Source organism: Prionailurus viverrinus, chromosome B3 (assembly GCF_022837055.1).
Source record: "Prionailurus viverrinus isolate Anna chromosome B3, UM_Priviv_1.0, whole genome shotgun sequence".
In the NCBI taxonomy this organism is placed as follows: Eukaryota; Metazoa; Chordata; class Mammalia; order Carnivora; family Felidae; genus Prionailurus; species Prionailurus viverrinus.
In genome coordinates this window covers 110608168-110621748 of record NC_062566.1, presented here as the reverse complement: position 1 = coordinate 110621748, position 13581 = coordinate 110608168, and the positions used below count along the sequence as shown (strand labels likewise).

Sequence of the window (13581 nt, the reverse complement as noted above, 5' to 3'; positions counted from 1 at the left end):
GGGCGGTGTAGGCCTCGCTCTCCCGGGGCTCCTAGCGACAGGCAGCTGAATCGATAGCCTATTGCTCCCGGGGAGGCCCGGGCCGGGCGGGCCGCGGCGACAGCTGCCCCGGGGGAGGTGCGCCTGCTCCCCGCGGGGGAGTTCGCCGCCGCCGCCCTCCTCCGGGGGGTCTCGGGGCCTAGGCGGGCGAGTGGGGATGGGTCCGCTGCGGGGGGAGGGGGGGGCCTCCCCGAAAGCGGGCGAAGACGGCGGATCTGGCGTTCCGCTCGCCTTCTCCCCTACTCCGTCCCTTTTCCTGCATTGAGAGGGAGGAAGCGGGAGCCCCGCGCTGGACGTGGCGCTTCGCTTCACCCAGGCCGGTCCCCGAATGGTTTTCTAATTTACGTCAGTGGGCAGCTGGCCAGAAACTTCTGGGATCATAGCAAAGCATCCGTCGTCTTCGCGAGTAACAGTCGGAAGTGACACAGGCGTGCAGTCCAATTTAGGGGTAGCAGAGAGAAGACTCGTGTGATCATTTTCGCGATAAACCTTCTGGGGTTTCTCCAGAACTGACTTGACTTTTCCACCCCAGATCGTTTTCTCTTTGACTAGGTAGAGTTTAACCCTAGATCATCCCTTGAAGAAACCTGATACTCCACTTCAAGGCATACCCCAAACAAAAGCTTCCTTCCCCGATACTGCCAAAAATTCCAAGGGCAAAAGTGGGGAAGATCTCTAAAGAGCTCACAGGGTTGTTTTTTTTGTTTTTTTTTTTTTTCTCCTCCTGTATTCGTTATATTCTAGTCCCCTTTCCAGACTGATGTTTTCCAACAGAGATGTTCCCAGACACAAGTAAACTCTCCCTCCTGGGTGAGGGAATTTTGGGGGTACTCTTTTATAGGCCCAACTAATCATGGTAATTAAGTCGTGAGTACAGTCCTACGTTGCCCAGCTTAACACTGTTAAAAAATAAGATTTATTAAGATATAATTCACATGCTATCAATTCACACATTTTAACACTTTTTTAAAAACGCTAAAATGTTGCCTCCATTCTCAAGGAGTTATCCTTGTGCAGGACCTTCCCCTGTGTCTTAAATGAACCCTATTTTCTCTAGTCTTGGCCAGTTTGTTTCCCTTATCTTAATTTTAGTATGTAGAAGAGGAGAGTCCTTCCCACAGAGCAGGCTATGGCAAACCTCCTGGTTTAGGCATTTATTTCCTTATTTTTCTAGGCCTGAGTTGCCCATCTCCATCAGTGCTTTCTGGGTTTCAGTCTTCTTTGCCCCTTACTCCTCCTCCTTCCCCTCACACTTCCTCTAGCTCAGTCCTTCCTGTTTCCTTTTTATCTACTCTTGTCCTCCTTCCTAGTCCTTGCAGCAGGCTCCCCACTAACCACCCCCCTCCAAGTTTAGCTCAGATACACTTAGCTTTCCTTACTTATTTCCTAAACGTAGAGTTTTCGTTAAAAGCCTTTTTAGCTATTCACCTTCCATTATCAGTACAATTTATGCTAACAGAAAATTCCTCCTGTTTGCTTCAGATTAGGAAGCCCCCCTCTGGGAGTCATAAATACACCTTAACTTGTTAAAGCTAATTAAATATTGTTCTGGGAAGTCCTTCAATAATCTCCGATTTAAAACTATTTAAAGTGTCATGTTTACATTTTCTCTTATCTATCATGTCCTTCAGTGAACACCTGAGGGGAGGGGCTCTTAGTGTTTTTGAGGCTAATGCTATCTATCCCTAATGTTTCACAATAATGTGGTAGGTAGGAGGCCAGACTTTGGGATGGTAATGAGATTACCTTTATGCATTTTGTCCTTGTTCTTGTATCTTGGATTGGTTAAAGCCTTTAGAAAGTGGTGATTAAAATGATAGTGTATTCATAGTTTGTTCACTGTTTTCATTTCCTAATTGTTTGGGCAGGCTTGCGTTTCTTGTAACTGACACATACTGTTGGGTAGAATTAACTTAGATCTAGGGTAAAAATATTTGCATGATTCCTATGGCCTTATAAAATGCTATTTGTTAAGGATACATTCATTGCTATTTTGTTCCTACAGCTAGCCCTTTTTCCAGGGCACAATGATGCCAGCAGATATTAAAAGTAAACCAGAGAATATCAGGAAGTAGAAAAGATGGTCTGTTGGGAAGTGTGACTGTGACAGCAACAAGTGGGAGGATGGTTTCTTGCTGTTTTAAAACATTAAAGTACTTTTCACCTAAAAAGTAGTTTTCTTTGTTGTTTATCAGAGAAAGGCGTGAACTGTGATACCATGTAAGGCAGTGTAGTATAGCATACACATTGTTGAAATCACTGCTGTGTCACTTAACGTGTGACCTAAGCCTCTCTGAGTCTGTTTCCTGGTGTATGCAGTGGGAATACCAGCATTTACCTGAAGGGCTTTTGTGAGAACTATGTTAGGTAAAGTTTAGTTGGGTGCTAAACAGAGTGCCAGGCCTCTCAGAGAAAATGTGAGTTTGTTTTCTTTCTGTTTTGGATTTAGGAACTTGTGGTATCGTTATTAGCTGACACTTGTTCTTAGACTATTGGTAATGGACATGTGCAAATGGGGCAGACAGGATAGTGTTGTGACTTTGGTATGGAATGAGAAGGCACAATGTATGTTGAAGTGCTACTTCTAAGAGATCCTACCAACATCAAGGAAGTTACACTGAAACACATATTTAGGGGGTATCCTGGGTTTACCCTTTAAGTCTTTGGTTGCATCTAATAATATTATTTTCCCTGAATTGATATTTAAGGCATTGGAACCTTTAGAACTAGCAGATTAATAGCCCATTAGTATGAAGTTTTGAGTTTCAGTGAGAGATTATGATCTCTTTCTTAACGCTTATGACTAAATACATGTAGGAAAAGCGCCTTCAGAAGCTTTTCAAATAGCATCAGCAACTGTACTGTTTCGAAGTGTTAAGTAGGAATTGTGAATGGAAAGGCATTTAATTATATTTACTTGGTCATAATATTTATAACTGAGATAACTGTTTAGTCCTATTTCATTTCACATAGGTCTCTTATTTTCTTATCATAAGTTAGGTAGAGATGAATAGCATGAATTCTGGAATCAGGCTGCCTGGGGATGAATATCAATTCAACTACTTGCTAACCTTTGATAAGTCACTTAGTCTGTTTCCTCAGCTATACAGTAAGGGCAGTAATACCCCACAGGGTTGTGGTGAGGATTAAATGAAATAACACTTGTAAAGTTCTTAGCACAGAGGCCTGGCCCATGCTTTTGGTCTGGTTGCCACTGCTGCAACTCACAAAAAGCTTGAACCTCACAAAAAGCTTTTGGGAGATTGACGCTTTCAATATCGAACATTTATTGCACAAAGCACTGTACAGTGTGAAAAATTGAGAAAGATCTCAATGAGATGCAGTTAAAAATGCTATGTAAAGAAGCTTAACCCCAGTATTGTCATCAAAGCGTGTTTTTAAGCATCAAATAATAGCCGTGATAATAACCATATGCTTAATTTGAACCTATTAATTCGATCATTTCCTTATTCCCAGTCCCAGTTCCCTGTTATGCCAATTTTCTGGAATCAGTTTTTTGTAAATAAATTCATCTAAAAGCATGTTATCTACAGGTAAGGTGTTTGGCTTTAGCCAGTGGAATAAAGTCTAACTTCATTAGAACTTCTCAGGTGTTTAATTAGAATGAATTTGTTGGTCCAGTGGTTAGTTTATCAGGGGAAATATGACCAGTGATAGGCCTGAAAAAGCTTTCAGAGTACGTACACATTTTGATAAGATGAATAGGGAATCAATTCTTGGATGTTCTTCCAGGCTTTTCTGTTTACTGATAATCCATTGCTGTGAAGGAGTTATATTTTATTCTTTGGTCTATTAATTAGTTCAACAAATAGTTTTTGAGTGCATAGTTTATAACGCAGAAGCAATGAAAACAGAGATGATGAATTGGGTATAAACCATGCTCTCAAGCTTGCATTTTAGGAACATTTGCTTATTGTTTGTAACAGTGCATGGCTCTTTTAAAAAATCTTCTCTGCTTTATGATACTTTAATTGATACTTGATTTTTCTATGGTTTATAGTACTTACTGTAGCAAATAATTCTCTTGCTTATGAGCTTTAGTGGGAAAGAGAGAAGGATCATAGAGATGGCCTTGGAGGACATTGCAATGATAAATTATAGAGATTGTGTCATAAGGATAAAGTAACATGGATATTTATAGATGCATGTTATTTTTCCCACTTGTTCTTTAGTCTGCTAATTGATATCTATCAAAGATTGGCAGATTTAGAATTATGCCCAGGTTTGTCACTTCTGCTTGAAAATAACCTATGGGGGGGGGGGGGGAGGAGTCACGCCTGGGTGGCTCAGTTGGTTAAGCATCCCACTTTGGCTCGGGTCATGATCTCGTGGTTTGTGAGTTCAAGCCCCGCATCAGGCTCTGTGCTGACAGCTCAGAGCCTGGAGCCTGCTTCAGATTGTGTCTCCTTCTCTCTCTGCCCCTCCCCTACTTGTGCTCTGTCTCTCTCCCTCTCTCTCAAAAATAAATAAACATTAAAAAAATAAAGTAACCTAGTGAGGTCTAACTAATGACCACCAGTCTTATGAGACATTATCACAGCAGAAAGTTGTCTTTGTCTTCTGTATTGTTTGAAGGATCATCATTAACTTGACTTATGCCAACGTGTTTTTGATGACTAAGAGTTCCTAAAAAGAGCAGTAGCCCTCAGTTATGTGTCCTGGGAACCACAAGTTATGTACTCATTCAGTGATTATTGATAGCTTTCATTGTACAGTTGGAATCATTTAGATCAGGGAAACTTTATTGACCAGTAAAGCTTGAAACATGGATGGATGCTGCTTTCTGAATTACAAGTTAAAAAGTGCGTTTATCTTCTTATGCATTGAGACAGATGAAGAGCGCTTCCATTGTTAATAAACAGCACTTAATTTTAATCTTTTTTTTTCATGGTTTCTTATGGTTCTCATGCTTTTCTTACTGTTTTAGTCTGAATTTAGATACCCAGGAGTAGAATTAAAGCCTTTTAAGGTTAAAGGAACTAAAATCCTAATTCAAATGAAGATTATGTAGGTTAAGAAGGAATTGATTCTGTTTTCAATTTTTGGTACCCCACATAAGTATTGTCTCTTAGAGATAAAGAACTGAATGTTAATCTGTTAGGATTAACCCTTAGATTATTGTGAGAATGTGAAATTACATTTCTTTTTTATTGGATTTTTTTCTTTAAAATTTTGATTTTAATTTATAAGGGTTAGGTTACTATTTGCCCCTGTGGGTATATAGGCTGATTTTAGGTGATCTTTGAATAAATATTTACATTTTAATGGTACATTTATTTTTATATATGGAAAAGTTAACCAGCATGTATAAAACATTTTTAACGAATTTATTGCTTAAAGTGAGGTTAAATTTTAAAAAGTCAATTTAAAGAAAAATAATGGTGAATGTGTTACATGGATATGGCAAAAATCAAAAGGTGATCAAGAGGGACTGAAGCTTGAGAAATATTGCAGTAGGTAGTCTTTTTTGTATCTTCTTTCTTCCTCATTGAATCAGAGAGAAGGAAAGATCTTCATTTTATGGAAAAGGAAGTGGGGAAGTGGAAAGAGGACTTGCCCAGAACTGCCTTGTTAGTCTTGGGCAGTCAGCATGCCAAGTAGGGCTCATTGCTCCCAGGCATGTGCTATTTCTAAGTTGCCTTTTTATATTTTTCTTTCCATTTTCTTCTTATAGGGTAGTTCACCTTTTCTGGATCTCTTCTAAAAATTGAAAACTGAAAAATTAGTAATTTCTGAGCACATGTGCAACCCTTGTTGCTCCTCTTAGGTGATAAATTTTATTTCTGTGTTTTGCTGTAAATAAAGTTAACTTGTTCCATACAGACATCTTATGTTTATTCATTAAAAATATTTAATGTGAACGTACTATATATGCCTCGTTAATCTTAATAACTACAGAATAATTTTTTTTTAACCTTCATTTGGCTTATAATGTGTGCCAGGCCCTCTGTTAAGCAATTTATATGTCTTATTTTAAGCCACTTGGAAAATAGCCAGTGTTACCTATAGCCTAGAAAAGACACAGGCATTTGAAGGTTTCGTATTAATCATCATAACTAAGTGTTAAAGAATCAAAAAGGGACATTGATAAATGACTGCAGAGTGTTCTGTAATGCAGAGAACAGGTAGGGCATTAGTGGAAAAATAGATACTAGAATTCATTATTTCTGGTTAAAATGAAGTGAAATAGAATTCTAAGGATGAAAAAGATTTTTATTACGTTGGCCTATTACAAGTTTTTGTTCTTTTCATCGTTAATGCTTATTAGTCACCACTGCCAACGTAAGCTTCCTAAAACTTAACCCTCATTATCCCACATCTGCTGCTGATCCCTCAAAAATCTGCAGTGCTCCCCAGTGTCCACCAAATTAAATAGGATATCTCACCTGACATTCAACTGAGACTGCTGTTCATAAAGATAAATGTTTAACAATAAGTAGCTAATTTTTGAGCATGTCATTCATTTATCAAATATTTGGGGATGTTTCATATGTCAGGCACATTTATATACATGACCACATCTAATACTTAAAAGAATCTTTCCTAAGGTAGGGTTAGTGCTGTTATCCTTATTTTACATATGAAGAAACGGGCTTAGAGAAGTTAAGTAACCATGAAGGTTCCTATAGTTTGTGGTGGAGCTGGATTTCTAGCCTGAGTCTGCTGGAATGCTGGGACGTACTAACTGCCCTGAAATTTTTAGAATGTTTTGTACATTTTAAAGGGATCTGACTTCCCCAACATTTTCTTCTCTTGGTGCTATCATTCCAATACTTTGCTAACTGCTTTTTTCCCCCTTTCTGTGTAAATGAAGGGAGGGGAGTATAGCTGTGGGGATGGATCAGTGGGCTTTGAGCCAATAAGCACAGTTCTGGTCACAGCTACAGTACTCACCCCTTAAGCAGATCTCTCTTGGTGCTGGAAATCACTTCACCTGGATTTTGGTCTTGACAGTCATCTAAAATCTTCTTCCTCACATTTTGCGTGTTCTATGCTTGCTTACATAAACCATGTAACTTCACACTGGGTTAAACTCCCCTGCTTTAGTGAGGTAGAATTAGGAGTGGGTATACTCTGGTTACCAGTTTGGTTCCTCTTCTGCATAAGACCAACTAAAGGTACAGACAACATACATGTCTTTACTGAGCCTGTAATTTGAGTTTGATGTCTGCAGAAAGCATGTGGATTGGGTACATTTGCCTGATTTCAGCCAAAAGAAATAGGTGTCTCCTTACTAGGGAATAGATGAATAATGATAAAGTGCTTTTTGGAAGAAGGTTTAAACAACGTAACATGGGCTTAATTGCCCAGAGAGCACTGGTAAGTCATTTGGAAGTGCTTTTCCACAGACACGTAATATCATAAAGGGAGATATGACTCCTAGACCAGATAATAAGCCTGTTTAATCCTAAATGAACTTGAATTATAGTGTTCTTGCAAGTAAAGTTGAATCTGTCACCAGCAACTTCATTCTGCTTCTGTGAAAAAGAAGGCATTTCATTTCCAAGGTTATTCATGGGTTAGGTGAACAAGGAGGGTTAGATTCCACTTGCTTGCCACATCAGTTATCCTAAGTCAGGGATTTAGGGAAAGACTTGACAACAGCAGTTTGTCACTTTAGTTATCTGCTCTTCCCATGCCTTCGGGGTCCCATTTTCATTGCCACCTTACTCATTCATTGTACTTTGCAGTATTGATATCCAAGATTCTATCACCTACCTCTCAGGATACAGAGTTGATATGCATTGGAGGTCAAGTCCATGTACTCTGAGTATTATTTTCTTATGGCCAATTTTTAAAATAAAGGTTATATTCCGGAGGACTGGGGCATGTAGGAATCAATGAGAAAATGGCATCTGAGGAAATTGACAGGGTTGTAACAAATCCTAGTAGCAGAGATGTTGGTGGAAAGACTGATTCCCATCTTCCCTGTTGCCTCTGCTTCGTTCCTACCCCTTGATACAGTGAGAAGATTACCTTATATGGTCGATAAGGTAACTCTGTAGGTGCCCTGCCTACCTGGCTGCCTGCTGGGGTCCTTTATAACTAAGGTGACCACATATCCTGGTTTACTTGGGATCATCCCAATGTCCCCATTGTCCCAGTACAATTATGAGCCCTCCTTTCATTCCTAAAAATGTCCTAGTTTGAATGATAAGTTATATGGCCACCTACTCATAATCATAAATTGTTGTGTACTCAAGTAAAACCAAAGCCCTACTCTCTTAGCTTTTCCCATTTACCATTGAATGCCTCTGGTGAGAACACCTCCAAGCCTCTATTCTGTCAGGTCTTTCAGGTGCCGCTTTTAGGGTACTGGATTGAGCCTGAGAGGCAGAGTGGTTGATAGTCATTTGTCCCCTCCTTGTCTTCTTATTAGAAGTGGGTGGGGGCAAGCTAACATTAAGAACATGCTATGTCCAGAAGCTAGTAAGTTATCCCTTCCTTACTATATACCTCCTCTTAGAGTTCTTTTTCTGCTGTTCACTTGTATATTCTTCAAAGCCCCCTTTTAAAAAAGTCTTCCTATGGGTGGTTTTTTGCAGTTGATTTTGAGCAAAGGTGTTCTGAGGAATGATTCCCTGCTGAGTTGAGATTTTTTTTTTTCCACTTTATCCAAAAGTGGGTGTGATACTGATATTAAACAATTAAACAGGCTTAGTTTTATGGAGTATCTGTCTAGCACCAGAATACATCTGGAGTAAAAGTTGGCCCCTCAAGTGTATAGATTGGCCCTGAGAAAAGTTTTCAGGAATTGTAGTTTCTCAGGTATATGGCCAGTTGGCTCTAGAATGTCTTTCATGTTGTGAAATGACCTCAATAGAGAAGTTTAAAAGATCTGGGTTAGAGTCCAGATTTCACCATTGTCACTGTGATCTTATGCTACTAATATATTATCTCTGTAGAATCATAGAATTTTGTTGCTGGAAAAGACTAATGGTCATCTAAATGAAGCTGTTAATTTTACATATAGGGACACAGAGGAGCAAAGAGGTAAAGTGATTTGCCCAGTAGTTTACAACTAGTAAGTAGTACAGTCAGGATTAAAATCTGAATCTGGGTCTTCTGATCTGGTCTCTCAGTAGGGAAAGTCATGAGGTTCTGCATTTATGAAGGACTTTACTCAAGTAAAGTGTTAAACTCTTTAAGTGGCTTCTTCTGCCACTACATTCCATCTGCAGTTTCATTGTCCCTGAACATGGTTGGTCTGATTAAGTTGGAGTGCTCATTATTTTCAAGATGAGTCAGTAGAAATTTTCCAGGTTGGAGGCAGACTGTCACTCTGGCTGAATCTCCAGTTTTAATTTTTTTTTTAATGTTTTATTTATTTATTTTTGAGAGAATGCAAGCAGAGAAGGGGGGGGGTGCGGGGAACATGATCCCAAGGGGGCTCTGTGCTGACAGCCTCCAGCCCAATGCAGTGCTGAAACTCATGAACCATGATATCATGACTTGAGCCGAAGTCCAACCCTCAACCAACTGAGCCACCCAAGCGCCCCTCTCCAGTTTTAATTCTTAGCCTGCCCATACTTTCTTACTTTGGAAAGTCTATTTCCTTCCAAGAACATTACTCAGGAGGAGGAATTTTCTGCAAATTCAGGTGCCTGTCAAAATCTTGTTACACAACTTCTCTCATTCTGAATTTCCATTCAAGTCTTATATCTGAATTTCAGTTGTATCTTTTGTGTTATTTCATAAAGCAAGTACTAATTGGAGCCTCTGAGGATTGTTGTTTTTCTTTCTTTTTTTTTTAATAGGTGTCTGACCCATGTTTGATGGTTTATTGCAGATATCACTAGCTGCCATAGATGGCTGAAGCATGTGTTTTTGCCTTAGACATACTGGCAAGAAGTAACTGAAATTTGCATATTTGGCAACCAGTTTCAAGCAGCCCTTGAGTCCCAGGGTTGATATCTGTTTATACCTGCTTGTGGGTGGGTATTGTGTGCCTTCCTAAAAGGACTAAAAAGCATTGCACCTGCATTGGTTCAACCTTTTTAGTATTGCCCAAAGAAGAGAAAAGACAGCTTTATTATGTTGATAATGTTGCTTGTGTAGGGAGTTTTGCAAAAGCCAAGCAGGCAGTGTTGTTATTTAAAAAAACTAAAAAATCATAAACTACTCAGAATAAACGAGTGTGACACCATCCGGAGAGCATATTGTCCAGGTTAGTTCTGTATGGCAGAAGTGAGATTGGACATGATCTGTGGTCTGCGAGTACTTCACAGTGCATCATACTCATTTAATAGCTTCCATGTAAAACCTTACTGTTGTTGAGACCCAGGAATCTGTTCTTAGTGTTTTCCTAGCTATTTGAGGAGCTTTTTATTCTTTGACATTTCACTAATTCCATACTTTACTATTGAGAACTTCCTGTTGAATCATGCAAGTCAACAGAATAGGGCACTTAGAAGACAGGCTGCCCGCTTATTCACAGGTTTGTAAAATATCATATATTAATTATAGGAAATTCAGAAAATAAAGAGATACTTAAAGGAAGTATACCACCTACTGAGGATGACCATTTTTGACACATGGGACATATTTTAGCCTTTTTTGTATGAATACATACATATTTATTTTAATTTTTTTATTTTAACGTTTTTTATTTTTGAGAGAGAGACAGAGAGCAAGCAGGGGAGGGGCAGAGAGAGAGGGAGACACAGAATCAGAAGCGGAAGCAGGCTCCAGGCTCTGAGCTGCCAGCACAGAGCCCGATGCGGGGCTTGAACTCACAGAACACGAGATCATGACCTGAGCTGAAATCGGCTACTTAACCGACTGAGCCACCCAGGCGCTCCTGCATACGTACGTATTTAAAAAATAAAATTGGGGGTCGCTGGGTGGCTCAGTGGGTTAAGCGGCCGACTTCGGCTCAGGTCATGATCTCGCGGTCCGTGAATTCGAGCTCCGCGTCGGGCTCTGTGCTGACAGCTCAGAGCCTGGAGCCTGTTTCAGATTCTGTGTCTCCTCTTTCTGACTCTCCCCTGTTCATGCTCTGTCTCTCCCTGTCTCAAAAATAAATAAAACGTTAAAAAAAAAATTTTTTTTTAAACAAAAAAATAAAATTGGAATTAGGTCATCTCTGTTGTTTTGTAACTTTTTTCTTAATATTAACATGTTTGTGTATGTCATTGAATATTCAAAAGCAGGGTTTTTCAATCTCAGCAGTATTGACATTTTGGGCTGGGTAATTCTTTGTGATGGGGGCTGTCCTGTGCATTGTAGCTGTTTAGCAGCATCCATAGCCTCTAGCCACTATGTGCTAGTAGCAGCTCCCCAGTTATGATGACCAAGAATTTCTCCAGGCATTGCCAAATGCCCCAGGTGGAGGATCACCCTGGTTGAGAACCACTGTCTAAATGAAAAATTCTTAGACCCTTTGATCTCAGGACCTCTTTACGTTCTTAAAAATCATTGAAGACCTCAAAGAACTTCAGTTTATGTAGGCCATGTTTACCAATTTTTATTACATTAGAATTTAAAGCTGGTGAAGTTTAAAAACTCATTTCTTTGAGAATGGAAATAATAAACCTTATATTAACAATAATATTTCAATGAAAGATAATTATTTTCCAAAATAAATAGAAGAGTAGCATTATTACCTCTTTCTGACTCTTTTTTTTTTAAAATTTTTTTTTTTCAATGTTTGTTTATTTTTGGGACAGAGAGAGACAGAGCATGAACGGGGGAGGGGCAGAGAGAGGGAGACACAGAGTCAGAAACAGGCTCCAGGCTCTGAGCCATCAGCCCAGAGCCTGACGCGGGGCTCGAACTCACAGACCGCAAGATCGTGACCTGGCTGAAGTCGGACGCTTAACCGACTGCGCCACCCAGGCGCCCCTCTTTCTGACTCTTAAACATGTTTCCAACTCTTTAATGTCGTAATAGACATTATGAGGGCATTCATAGTTAATCTGCTATGAAATGTTGGTTTAGCTGACATATATGAAGAAAATTCAGCCTTATACAGATATGTAATTAGAAAAGGGGAAAGTATTTTAATGCCTTATCAGATAACAATATATTCTTCTTTGAGACTGTATCAAAACTTGACAAGTGGAAGTTTTTTTTTTAATGTTTATTCATTTTTGAGAGAGAGAGAGAGTGAGAGTGCATGCATGCTAGGAGAGGGGTAGGGGGAGACAGAATCCCAAGCAGGCTCTGCACTGACAGCAGAGAGCCCAACATGGGGCTCGAACTCACAAACCAGGAAATCATGACCTGAGCCGAAATTGGATACTTAACTGACTGAGCCACCCAGGTGCCCTGACAAGTGGAAGTTTCTTAAAGATTAGTTGCAGTGTAGAATCTGAAATCATGTCAGAGAGCTTTTCATAGTCTGTACATTAAAATCCATTAGTCTGTCTTTAAGGCCTTCCTGTGGCTTTTCTTGAAAAATTGGAAGATTGGGCAACCTTGAGCCTCCGTTTCTCTATGGCAGTAACTGGGTGGAGCTGAGTAGTGTCTTGTTCTTTAAAAAGGGTTGTAGGTCTCCAGTCTGCCTTTTATTCTGGCAGTTTCATTCATGTGCTCTGCTGCTTGGCCCCTCTTATATTTGAGAAGCTGAATTGTATCATGGTAAGGAGCTCCGTCTCTGGAGCCAGATTACCTGGATTCAGCTCCCAACTCCTACTCTTGATTGCTGTGTAACTTCAGGTTATGTAGCTTTTCTGCAGTGTTATCTGGATAACAAGGACAACAATACACCTACTTCATAAGATTGTTAAAAGGATTAGGAGAGCCCTACACATTGGTTTTTAACATCATGCATCAATCATTTGGGAAAATATTGGTTCACTGAGTTATGCAGATTTTCCAAATCTTGACGCATTTTATTATACATTTTAAGAAATCGTATTTGTTAATATTACCACCAACCTCATCAGAAAAGTCCTTTAAGTATTGAGAAGTAGTCAAGCTCACCGTGGTGAATACAAGTTTTTGTTTTTTAAATATGGAATGGTTCACGAATTTGCCTGTCATCCTTGCACAGGGGCCATGCTAATCTTCTCTGTATTGTTCCAGTTTTAGTGTATGTGCTGCTGAAGCGAGCACTGATTACAAGTTTTCCAAAAATCTTGTTTTCACTTGAGAGCTTGAACTTTATCATTGGCTACAAATACTGCCAGTTGTTTTCCTTGAAATGACAAACTCATCGTGTTCATTTTTGAGAAAATATGTGCCACATACCCAACTCTGAATAGCCAGAGTTTGTCAGTTGTTTCTCAAGTATATGGTGTTTAATGAAAAAAGCAGCCCATTCAGCTCACAATGCAAACTGTCACATATGTGCTTTTCCACAAAATAATCATTGTTCTTTGGAGTGGAAGTATTTTATGTGTGCTTTCCATTTCATCATACATAGTATTAAGATGTATACTCTGGTTGAAATTTGGTAACATTATTTTCACAGCTTTGGGCCACCTGGGTGGCTCAGTCAGTTAAGTGTCTGACTCTTGAGCTCGGCTCAGGTCATGATCTCACAGTTCGTGGGGTCAAGCCTCACATTAGGCTTTG

The 13581-nt window shown here is 39.6% G+C and overlaps 1 protein-coding gene and 1 non-coding gene across 5 annotated transcripts in view; one reads left to right on the top strand and one right to left on the bottom strand.

Moving 5' to 3' along the window:
• DCAF5 (DDB1 and CUL4 associated factor 5) overlaps window positions 1-13581 on the top strand; it is a 104216-nt gene that overhangs the window by 1217 nt on the left and 89418 nt on the right. The window lies entirely within an intron of this gene.
• On the bottom strand, window positions 13013-13119 carry LOC125169141 (U6 spliceosomal RNA). Its single transcript, XR_007153474.1, has one exon. It is a non-coding gene; the product is annotated as a U6 spliceosomal RNA (small nuclear RNA).